The sequence below is a fragment of the Uloborus diversus genome, chromosome 3 (genome assembly GCF_026930045.1).
Source record: "Uloborus diversus isolate 005 chromosome 3, Udiv.v.3.1, whole genome shotgun sequence".
Classification (NCBI taxonomy): Eukaryota; Metazoa; Arthropoda; class Arachnida; order Araneae; family Uloboridae; genus Uloborus; species Uloborus diversus.
Genome location: NC_072733.1, coordinates 160,862,202 through 160,875,513, shown reverse-complemented (window position 1 = coordinate 160,875,513; position 13,312 = coordinate 160,862,202). Strand labels below are relative to the sequence as shown.

Below are 13,312 nucleotides of genomic sequence, written 5' to 3'. Positions count from 1 at the left end.
GGAAATACATTTAAAATACCTTGTCTTAAAATTTAGTGGCTTAGTCTTGGGCAATACCCCCCCCCTCTCCTGTCGGCACCCTTCTTTTAGCTATTATTGTTAGAATAAATTGTTGGAATATTTACCGAGATAGCCAATGGCTGAACCCCCTAAGAAAAAGACGAAGTCCTTTTAAATTAATCTCTGAAAATTTCAGTGGTATAGTCTGCCCCCCCCCCCCCACCAACACCACCACCACGCGCACAAACGTGAGCATCCCTGATTTAGCTATTATTATAGGAATAAATTACTGGACTATCCAAATGTGACCGGAGTTTTCTCCCATCAGGCATCACTTTTTGGAAATGGTGCCTATCTACTTTATTTATTTATTTATTTATTTATTTTTTTTCAGTTTTTAACAATTTTATTGCCATTATTTTGATTTGGAGGGCAACATAACGCTAAATGAACCGTTAACATTTCTCTGAAGAGCTAGAGAGATGAAAAGTTTAGAAACATAAGCATTTGTAGTAAGGAAAGAGAGTTGGCAAGAGGTGGGGGGGGGGGGGGGCAAATTAGAAAAATCATTTAAACCCTTTTTTTCTGGGTTGTTTTCACTTGTTTTTTAGTTTAAAACTAGAGTATCGGCTACACTATAAGCCTTGTACGATATCGAAAAAAAGTCATGAACAAAGAGTCTTACTGAGCATTTTTTTTTTTTTTTGAATTTATTATTATTATTATTTTTTGGCTGTATAAGAATTTATGTATTTGACGAAATTCCATATTTGGCAAAACTCCATATGCAGTGGCTCCCAAAATTATTCGTACACACTGAACTTTTTTAGTAAAACCAAAATAATGCGAAACTGAATTCGAGTGTGAAGTCCAGTATTTTTTCACATCATTCCTATGTCATTCGAAAAAAACCCTGTAGTTTTTTTTTTTTTTCAAAATATTGACGGATCTTCTTTTTGAAATGGGTCAAAAAACGAAGAGACAGAGAAATAACACGCCACAAAAGTCATCGCACACTAAAATATTTTCGAATAAATTCATGATTAAAGTTATCATATGTCGTTTCATTATTATTTTATTTTTTTTATTGTGTTTACCCTTAAAAGGCATTTGTCGTCAGTTTTTTTTTTTTTTTCATTTTCTTCCTAATATACCGCTTATTACTTTTAAACGGCTGGTATTTGTAAAAACCTACAAACACCATTCGAAATTTGATTTTATTTCCTCATACTAGTAGCGGCAGATCGGTTCGAAATATTACTAAATTAGTTACTTTATACCATTCCATAGTGAAGTGCGTGATAAAATGCTTTTAAGAAAATTATCGGATCAAAAACAAGGTAAGAAAAGGTCATGGGAGTGCGCATGGGGGTCACCACCGCGGTACCCCTATTAGCTCAAAAAAGAAAAAAAAAAACGATGATATTAAAACTTTAGAGCAGCATAATGCTTTGAGTTATGTGCAGGGGTCTGAAATGAGACTGAGGTGACTATGGCTGACTGGTAAGGAAGCTTCTCATAACCAGTTCTATACATCACACTCAGCCTTCATCATTTCTCCTTCAAGTATACGCATTTCAGTTATGTTAAATTAGTTTTTTAAAAAAGGTTTTCATGAAACGGTGCTGCAGAGAGGAAGAACTTATGTTTCATGAAATCAAGTCAAGTTCTAAATTTGAATGAGAGCTCTTTCAACACCCTTCGAATGCAGTATTGCTCCCTTTTTACACGAATGAAGTTCATAACATTTTAACACTTTTAGCAAAGAATATCAAGGAACAGCATGCTTTTCATGAAAGAGAAATAAAGATGCTCGTTTGAAAATTATTTGAGGTGCCCAGTGGAGTATCTATGGATTCTAGCGTCCCTAGTGAACTTTAAGGATGGTGCTCTTCCCTCATACCTATGGGCGCTCATATGGGATGAGGGAGTCAGGGCTTCCAAGTCCCCCCTTAGAAATTAGAACTTCAATGCTTTTAGCACTTTTCTCTTTTCAAAAATTTAAAAACATTTCTTCTTCAGCCGTTAATGAATAAGTTATTAAAAATGTCAAATTTCAATAACTCTAATCTGTACTGAAATTGGTTTTAATGGGGAAAATATCGTGCTAATCCATGAGCCCCCCCCCACCCTTAAAATTTGGTATATAGGCTCCCATGCACATACCGCATCATAGAAATGATATAAATGAAAACAGCATTAGCAATTTATTATGAAACATTAGAACCTAATCGTAAGTAAAATATTACCGAATAAGGGGATCCAGTTATCTCTCCTTTAGAAAAACCTCGAAATTGTAGTTGAAAAAAAACCCAGTTTTAAAGGATCTTTGATAATGGTAAGAGAGGTTCGGGTTTCCTCCCTCGGCAAATTTTGCACTTGAATTTCTAAAAACGCAATTGTAGATTACCTTCGACTATTTTTGAGGAAGGAGGCTACTGAGGAGGTTCTCCCTTAGTAATCTTCGAAATTATCGTTCAAAAAACGCAGTTTTAAACGATTTCAGGTGATGTTAGAGGGAGGAGAGGTTCAAGACTCTTTCTGGAAACTTTTCGAAACTGAAACTCCAAAAATGCTATTTTGGCCGACTTATGTTAGGGGAGGAGTTTTCGGGGACTGTCACTCGAAACATTTACGAAATTGAAATCAAAATTTAGGACAATCTTGAATATTTTTGGCGAGATAGGGGCAGACGCCCCCCCCCCCCAAAAAAAATTGAAGCTGTCGTTTTAAAAAACGCAGATTTAGTCGATCTTGTGTATTTCTGGGAAGAGTTTGCTCCCCTTTTAATTTGTAACATGTATTTTATTTTATAATGTTTCAAAATATTTCTGTTCCCTTTGCGAGTTAAATGCCACCCCTTTTGCGAAAAAGAGAGATTATCCGACTGGAAAACCGTCCTTAACTCCACCTAGATACGACATTGCAGTGTATAGGTATTGAGAAGACCCAGGAAATGCACCATGTATACGAAATTCTCCTTTTGTGATGATGGGGTTTGGGGCATTATACACATTGCCTCTTTTTACCTTCTAACTCTACTGTTGCTAATTTTCTTCGAAAAAATCATTAAAGTAAATCAACTTTAAAGAAATAATATTTTTAAAAAATAAACTTGGCAAATTACGGCCCCTCTTCCTGTTGCTCCCTTTGGCGAGAGTCACTCCTGCATCACGATACCACACTAATCTAAAATGTTAAAAGTATTTTTATTGAGACCGCAAACACTTTGATTTCAATCAAATAAAATATCGGGCTGGAAATTGAAAATTTCATTATTTAAATCCAAAGCTGTCTAATGGTATTGAAAAAAGAGAACTCGGGGAGTGATCACCACAGTATTTTTTTCAATAATTAAAAAACAAAAAAGAAAATTGGGACATAGAAAAGAAAGGGAAGCAGATAGGGAAGTCCCATAAACTTATCCCTTCATTTTACGTTACCAAAAGTAGTCTAGAGGAGCGTATTTGAAACTTAGATTTTGAAAGAATTCTGTGGGAGAGTTCCCAAGCCCCATCCTTTCCACTATCTTCATCAGAGATGGCTTGCAAATACATGTTTAGGAAACTTCAAATCCGAAAAGCTTCAAGATAGCGCTCCCCACTCAAATCCCTGAGAAACACACCCTATTCATCATTAATGATTGTTTAAGAATTCGTTTCTAGGACCTCAATTTGTAAAATTTTCCGGAGATCTCCGAACCATCTCTGAACTTAATCTGATCAAGAAACGTCTAAAATTTCTATTTTAGTTTTTCAGTTTCGATAAATTCTCCTGGGGAGTGCAACCAAACTTCCTGATTGATTTGGATTGATTTCCATTGAAGATAATCCACAGTTGCATTTCTGGAATTTAAATTCCGGAAAATACTGGAGGGTCCACGAACATTTTCTGCCCACTAAAATTACCAAAGATCCTTTTAAAACTGCCTTTTAAAAGCTTACTTTGGAAACTTTCCGGAAGAGCGTCTCCCTCTCGCCGACATCGCTGAAAATTGTCTTAAACTTCGTTTAAAGTTCTTCGATCAATTTCGAAAACTTTCCGAAAACCCCCCAAAATTTCTCCTTGCCACATCATCAAAAATCGTCTAAATTGCATCATTAAAGCTACATTTTCGAGCAATTTCTTGGGGAGAGCCCTTAACCCCCTACTTCTTAACACAATCGGAGATAACAGCTGCGTTTTTAAAAGTTTGAAAAAATGCACGCGGGAAGACGGAGAGAGATTTCTTTTATTTTTTGCGCTCGCTGTTGTGTAGTAATCTACGAAGCACAAGAATCATTTTTATTTAGGTTCTCTCTTGTTGATTATTGAGAATCTTGTTGCAGTTATTATTTTGGTGATTAAATGTTGCTTATCGAGTACTCAAGAAAATAATGATATATATATATTTAGTAGCGTTTTGAATGATGGAAATTTCACGACACTAACGGTACTACGGTATCGTAACTGACTAACGGTAACTGAAAAGCATTAAACGTACTTTTAACTATGTTTGAAAGCCCTAAAAGCTACAAAGTGATCAAAAGCTGTACTTACTTGTTATTTTAAAGAATTATCCTAGAGAAGTTGAGATTTAATCCAATAGTGTACTTCATTCAATGTGAAAGACATAGAAGCCACGCATAGATGCAACCTATCATTCGTCCGCCATATTGAAGTGGTTGAATGGTGAATGAATGCCGGAAGCGCATGCGCCAGCAAGTCATTTTGCGATTGCTTGCTGTTTTGGCACCCTTGTCTACTATTGTCTGCTGTTTTCGCATCCCTGCTCTACTTCCTGGCTAGTATTGCACCCTTGGGCACCATGCTTTCACCTTAGGGGGAATATATTCACTCGTCTGGAACCTCTGGTTATAACAGTGTGCCTAGCACTCTGGGTGACACCCGGGGCGCTAGTTTGTGAAGTCCCCCCCCCCCCCATATAAACACCAAAAATAAAAAGAAAGGTTTTAATGTTCTTTTAAAACATGCAAGTCATACAATTTTCAGAAGCAACTACATTTTGAGTTTGACGAAATTTTAAGTCGGTTAATGTACAAAAAGACAAAGACTATGAACGCTTTTTATATAACTTGCCCCAGACGCATATGTGCAGAGCCGTTGCGATGTGTATAAAGTAAAGGGGTGTATGAAATTGATGGCCCCTTAATAATTTAAAACATATCTTACACGCAGATGAAAATAATATGTTTCCGTTTTTTGGTTAAAGAAAAAGTCACCACTGGGGCTAAATTTTGACAATATGAACTTAATCCTGAGTTCACTTCATGATGTGGGGTGGGGGTGAAAGGGATCAGAGGTCACCCCCTCCCCTGCCTGAAAATTTCCCAATTTGTAGTCTTAAAAGTCTGCTTTCTTTGTGTAATCCAATCTCCCCATACACTGCTTGCTTGTAGTAAGTTACCGCCCTAAGCCAGGGCTGAGGCAAACATACTTAAAATACACCACCAGCTTAGTTATTCTATCCGCGGATGGAATAACTGAGCTGGTAGTGTATTTTAAGACTGCTTGCTTGGTTTGAAGAAGCGCCATATCATTGGATAGGAGGCGTGGCAACACCCCTTCAATTCTACTCTTCCATGGCCTACTGTGTAGTTTTCTCTTTCCTTTGCTATGGGAATCGCCATTTGAGCGACTTATGAATGGTAAATTTATTTTTAGTGAAAGTCAAGGTAAGAAAGAACTTATTATTTCACTTCCTGTCAATTATTATCACTGACTAGGTTCCCGCGGCCTTGAAAAGTCCTTGAATCTCATTTTGACTTTCAAGGGCCCCCAAAAGTACTTGAAAATCATATGAAGTCCTTGAAAACTATGATTTCTACGAAAGAATTCCTCTCTTGTGCGGTGTAGCACATTCTTCACTTTCCAGCTGAGTAAGCCAGTGAAGGTCAGACCTAGTTTGTAAAAGGGTGACCTAAAAAAGACGTCTGTCACCATCCCCCCCCCCCCCCCCCCCCGTTGTTGCTAAGGAAAAAAATATCTTGGGATGTACAGGAATTATGCACTAACTCAAGAGGGTTGAAGAAAATATATTGCTTAGGAAGCATAACGCTTGAGGATAAGCACATCAAGGAAGATCGTTTTTTGATCAGAACAGCAATACTTATCAGTTATGCGTGAAACATAGACGCCATATTTAGTCACTCACAAGATGGAAGTAGGCAAGATACTTTTAAATGCTTAAGTTTCTAAAAACAGAACAGAATTTAATGTTTATTTAAACACAAACTAATGAAAATAGCGTAAAATGTGCTGTAAAGCATTTATGTATATATATATACGTATATATTGAGCAATCACGATTGCTTATTGTTCTCATTTGACTGTTTTGATGTCCTATGATTTTATCCCCCCCCCCCCCCCCCCGCCTTCCTCTGCAGTATCACCGTCGATCGGCCTCACGATGCTACTCCTCTTGCGAAAACCGTCTCCTACACACACACACACACATACATACACACATCTACAAACTCACACACCTACATACACATACTCATGCCTGCACACAGAAACACACACATGCCTACATACACACGAACACCTACACACAGCACTGTATGCACAACACGCACACGCATGTACACACACACACATTCGCCTGCACAAACACACATGCGCATGCATACACACACACACGCTCGTGATTGCGAAAAACATAATTTGAATTCAAGATGACACAAATTCAAATTTTTTTCTTTTTTAATTTTAATGTTATATTTTTTATTACTTAAAATAGTTTTTCTTGAGAAATGAAAAGTTTTATATTTAAAAGTTCATTTTATTTTTATTGCATTGGACGCTAATGTGCTAAAAGCTATTACAGTTCAATTAAATTGATGTTTAATTCGATTTTTTATTTTATAATTATTTTTGTACTACAAATTCAAAAACCGAAATTTTAATTTTTAATCTCAGTCGCCATATTTGGTGACTTCCAAGATGGAAGTAGACAAGATTCTTTAAGTGCCTAAGTTTCCAAAAACAGAATTGGATGTCTATTCCAATATAATGCAAACTATGGAGCATTCCGCAAAATGTGCCGCATTCCCCCCCCCCCCCCCCGAATAATTATTTTTTTTCTTGAAAAATGCAAAATTTTTTACTTCAAATTATCAAATTTTATCTTCAGAATATTATTTTATCTTTATTGCTTTGGACGCTAATGTGCTAAAAACCGACACTTTCATCTAAATTATAGTTTTTTTAGGGCTTTTAATTATTTATAATTACTTTCAAATCAAAAATCTACTATCTTAAATATTTCGCCTAGTTGCCATGTTTGGTCATTCGCAAGATAGAAGCAGACAATACTATAAGTTGCCTAAGTTTCTAAAAACAGAATTGGATGCCTATCTCAGTGAAAACTACTGAGAATTTCATAAAAAGGGCCGGAAATCATGTATTATTTTTTTTAATTAGTTATTTTCTGTAAAAATGAAATTTTATCAGCAAAATTGTATTTGATCCTCACTACTTCAGAGGTTTTGCGATAAACTAAAACTATTTCAGCTGAAATGCAGTTTGCTGCCGACTTCTCATCTATTTGCTTATGTATTTGTTTTGCAAAAATAAATAAATAAAAAGCTATCTTCACTTAAGCTTTCCAAAATGCATTTTTATAGCTTTTAAAATGCAATCTGTAAATTTCTATTTCTTTCTTTTTTTCTCATGAATGTAGTAAAAATTAGTGCTAAAAGCCGTGCAATTATTTCCAAAAAATCCTGCTGTTCATAATTTACTCTTAAAAATGATTCAGTACTAATTATAATTTATAAAAAAATAAGGGGGAGGGGGATACTTACTTTCAAAAATGATAAATGAATTGAAAATGCTCATAATTAAAAATTTGGAGATAACCAGTACAAACGGTTGGTGAACCCTCTATCTCAGGGCAAGATATAGTACTAGTAGCCCTGGTAGGTTCCGGTATACAGCTTGATTTAGAAAAAAAATTCAATGAAAGCCTACCTAGGATCTGATCTTTAAACGCGTTTTACTCAAAACTTCAAAACGTCCACTTACATCCCTTTGCTTCTCACTGCCTCATATGGGGGGGGGGGGGGATCATAGCACAGACCATACCATTAAAATTTTTACAGCTCGTGCGTTGAAATACTTTGGTCTCATTATTGGAGAATTGCATTTTGAAGGAGGGAGCTAACCTGAAAAATAGGGGAGGAGGACATAATCGTTCCTAAGGGCACCCATAACTAAATTATCCACATTTTAAGATCTGCAATAGAGAAAAACCATCAGTTATTGCAATTTATTCTAGTAACTATTGCTACAGCTAAAGTAAGGATGACGGGGGAGGGGGGAAGGAGCTGGGACAGTAAATTTTCTTTTTTAGCTATTTTGATTTGGTTTTGTTACAATGATACAATATTTTCTACTGAAAATCTAGTCCAACCATCCAGTTTCTTATACAGTACTATTTTGAATTCAAGTTTAAATAAGCCAAAATATTGAACATTTCACTGGACTGTACATTCTTCCAGAATTTTCTTTTTCATACAAATGCAAAACTTTTATCTTTATTTCAAAAAATTTCAATTTTTAAACTTACAAAATGTATTTTTCATAAAATCTGAACGGTTCATTGATAATAACTTCATTCTTGAAGCGAATCTTGATTTTTTTTTGCACACCCTTCATTAGAGTTGAAGTCTTTGAGAAGATTTTTAATATCCTTAAAAAGTCCTTGAAAAGTACTTGAATTTTATTTGCAAGATGGAGGGGGAACCCTCATAATGATCATGCAAATGAGAAATGAAAATTATTTTTGGAGTGTCCAAGCTCTGCTGGGTTTGCTTGGGGGACTGCACGTCACTGATAAAAATGTCAATGAACAAAGAGTTTTGCTGTGCAACTATTTTCGCTTCTGGCGATTAAAAAAATTCATACATAAAAACTAAAATTTTTACATATTTGACGAAACTTCAGGATGCCTAAATATATTTGATTTTCAAAAAAAAAATTAGAATTTTTTGACAGCTGATACACCGCTTTTCTCACCACAGGCATTTTCGTCATTTTAAAGAAAGTTAAAATCAAACCACATTAGTCCCCTCCCCCCCCTCCAAGTACCAAGAAGAACCAAAAACAAGTACCCCCGAAAGCCCTTTGCAATAAAATGAGTACCAAGCGTGCTTGGGATGTAAACACTGGGGGTGCCGCATTTGGTTGACCACCTAAATGGAACATCTGCCTTTCCTCCCAGAGCTCTGAATCTCGTAAGCTGAGTTAGGACAGTAGACCTTGGCTCCCATGTGCCGTTGGGTCACTGTGTTTAGTTTAGGTATTTTATAGAAATTTCTCTTGTTGTAGAAAATGCAATTTCGTTTTTTATATCTTTTATAGTGTTGCCTATTATTTATATGTTTCAATTAAATAAAAGTTGTTTTAGATATTTATAGTTCAAAGTTATAGAAGTATCTTGAAAAATAGTTTTTGGTTCTTGAAATTGCTCAAATGTTTTTCTTCCGGAAGAGTAAGAACTAGTGTTTCAACATCAATGGCAAAATATCAATATTTTTGAATATCAATGTTATGAATTAAAACATAACCAGTGGCGGATACAAGGGGAAGGTCATGGGGGTCATGACCCCTCCCAAACTGTCGACAATATTATCCGCTGGCATTGTGCTCACATTTTTTGTAAAATGTAAACGATTTCATAATGTTTTCAATTCGTTAATTAATTTAAAAGTAAATATTTGAAATTATTTCTTTTCATTGTTAATGAAATCAATTAGTGACCTTTATATCGTATTAGGGTCCTTATTACTGGCCAATTTGATGCTTTTCATGGACATCCCAGCAGTTTCAGAAACCTTTTGTGCCCAAAACCATAGCTTCGCTCTTGGGGGGAGGTGATCATTCGTTTGCATATCCCCCGTAAAATGATAGTCTGTATCCGCCCCCGAACGTAACATTGGTACATTGAACAAAAACCATGATGTTTTTAAATATATATAACGTACATTTTTGAATAATCTCTAACAAATGTTTCGAAGTTTGTCAGTTGATTCTTCTGACAGTGCCTCAATGCATTAAACTAATATTATATTATAAACTAATATTTTAGAATTGACAAAGCAAAGCCAATCCACTATAATATTAAAATCTGTTCACGTCCGCCTGTCTGTGTGTCAATCTGAAGATTGAACTTCTCGAGAACCGCTGCAAATCGAGAGTCGAACGAGATACCGATCATTTTGAAATTTTCCAAAGAAAACAATAGGACCAATCTCGTAATTGTGCGACTTTAACTAATGGAGATATTAATTAAAACGTTAATTAACATAACGTTATTCAAGAAATTTTATTTCTTTCCTGTTACTATTTTGCATATGGGTGAGTAAGTAAAATTCTAATTGTTTTAAAAGAGATTTTTTTGGCTGCTGTCCAAATCTTAAAACAACGTTTTTACCAAGAATTCCATTTTAAATTAGTTTAAAATTGGTTGCTCTATTCGGACATAGCCTTTATTTTATCGTCTGTCCTTTTTTTTATTTTTTTACATTCAACGTTCTTAACTCTTTTCAGCATATGAAAGTTGTTTCTTTAGTTATGTTTATAGGGTCTGGTGGGGGAAAGTGATCAATGGGGTAAAGTGGTCATAATTCAAATAAATGCCTATAGCTTGGAAATTAATGTTCAAATGAATGTGAAAATTTTATTTTAGGGCAGTGCATTTAGAAACTAAATTTTGAATACAAAATTTTACAACTGGCAAAATTTTATTTAGTAAAAAAAAAATATTTTGTGTAGATATGAAAATTCTTAAAATTTAGACACCTTTTTAAACTTCCTTGGGAAATTTTGTTTGTTAGAATTATGAACAGATTATCTGCACAGGAAGCTTCCTACATGTCTCAAGAACCCTTACTCATTAGCAGTTAGCTGAATCTATTTTGAATATTTTTTTAGAACAATTTAAGTAAAATGGGGTAAAGTGGTCATAATATTAGGCTTAACGAATATTGTTCTTCTAAAGTTACTTAATCTTTAAGTATAAAGCAAATATAAATTAAATATTAATTTCACTTAATATGTATTGTTTTTACAATAAACAGGGTTAAATATAAGAGTATATGCGTATGCATACACATATACTCGTGTAGGCACGCATATATACGTATTCACATAAATGCACCAATAAACACGTATTTGGGTATCTGCAAGTATTTTTTTTCTATACAGATATACATTCGACTATACACGTATATTCCTGCTTATGCTCGTATATATACGAACAATTATATACTCAGGGAAACACGTATATACGCCTACGTACTCGAGTAGACACTTGCATACAAGCATATGATATACATGTATACAGGGTGAGTCTAAACTATTAGGAAAATTGTTAAAAGGTGTTAGACGGGAGGATAAGAAGCAAGAATCATAAGAAACATATGGACTCAAACTCAAGGCTGATGCGCTACATGCACGTAAAGCCAGAAACTGATGGATACAAAACAGCTCACAAATTTATTACCCAAAGACAAATTTACACAACATTTTAGGTTTTAAGAAAGTTTTAAAGTTATTGATGAAATTTGCGACCGGCAGCTGGAATACATGCATCGCAATCACTCTGTTGCAATTACGAAGCTTTTTAAAAATTTTCATCAGTCACTGCGCCTTTGTTGCGATGCGTGTATTAGAGCTACCACAGGCCGTAACTTTTAACACCTGCTCTAAATATTTCTTAAAAACTAAAAAGTCGGGTAAAATCGTCTTTGTATAACAAGTTTTTGACCTGTTTTGCTAACATCAGTTTCTGACCTTTTGTGCATGTAGCGCGTCAGCGACCATAACTTCCTTATGATTCTTTGCTTCTTATCCTCCCCTTTCACACAACTTAGATTCTGCAAAAGATCTTGTATTCATTCTGTAAGCATACATGTATATTAGCGGACATACTTGTGGATATACGTGGATACATGTACTGGTGTATACACGTAAATGCACGTATATACGTCTAACAGGAATATAATCATGTTTACACGTAAACATACGTATAATACTCGTGCTTCCATATATATTTACGTGAGTAACAAACACGCTCTATATACATCCACACTCGTGTATGCCCGCATAAGTATGTATGTACACTTATATATGCGTATATACATCGACAATACACGTATATACTCAGGTATGCACGCATATACTTGAGATACAAGTGCAAAACACACATATGATATTCGATTATACTCGTATATACTCGCATATACACGTGACACGTTTATACTCTTGTAGACACGTATACACTCCTGTTGGTAATCACGTGTACATACTTATATACTCGTGTATACACGTATATACTTGAGTCGGCATGTGCATGCATGTATCTGATGTATACATGTGTATTTATATATGAACATGTTTACTCATGTCTACACTCGTGTATACCCGTATATACTCATACATATACTTGTAACTATAAAAATAACCGAAATATACAAAATTAGGGTTATTTGTAACGGTTTTGCAGTTTTTTAAAAACTATGACCACTTTACCCCACGCTATGACCACTTTCCCCCCCATCCCATGGGGTAAAGTGGTCATAAAAACAAAGGGAAATGAAAGTGTTATAAAACTACTTTAATCAATATTTTTTTTTTCCTGAAATTCAATGCACCGTGTTCTTTAATAATGCAATGTAAAATAACAACAAAAAAAATTGAAGTGTTTAAAGAATTTATTGTGTTTATTATCCACCTAAGTTGAAAACCTATGATTTTATGACCACTTTACCCTACCAGACCCTATTAATTGTAGTGTAAATTTATCACTCACTGGCCTCATATTTTGGTACATTTAGGATGTGCGACTAATTATGTTTATTTTGTTGGCCTTTTTCCTGTCACATGGATGAGTTTTTGAATTGTAATAACTCCCTTTTTCCTTCCTGTTTCTATTTTTGAAATACAGGATTGTTTGGATTTCTTTAAGTGAAACAGAGTTGAACAAAAAAGGTTGTTCTTAAGGATTTTAACTAAAGCTTAAGTCGAATCTGATGACTTGGTATTAAATTTATGCTTATTGGTATTTATTAAGTCTTGGTGCTTTATTTCACGTAATCAATCAAAAAGTATGTGTCATTTTATGTAAAAAGCTAATTGTAATTGTACATAAATATTTCAGATATAGTCGATTAGATTTAATTCAGTTTAAAGTGGGCACAGATTATAGTTAATAATGCATATATTTTTATCTTTTGTGCTAATTGAAAATAATCATAACTTGTATCATTGACAACTATGATTATTTTTAAAGAGATTTTTGCCAAAA

The 13,312-nt window shown here is 34.7% G+C and overlaps 1 protein-coding gene across 1 annotated transcript in view; it reads left to right on the top strand.

Annotated features, from left to right (window-relative positions):
• LOC129218301 (cAMP-dependent protein kinase type II regulatory subunit-like) overlaps positions 1-13,312 on the top strand; it is a 107,398-nt gene that overhangs the window by 55,399 nt on the left and 38,687 nt on the right. The window lies entirely within an intron of this gene.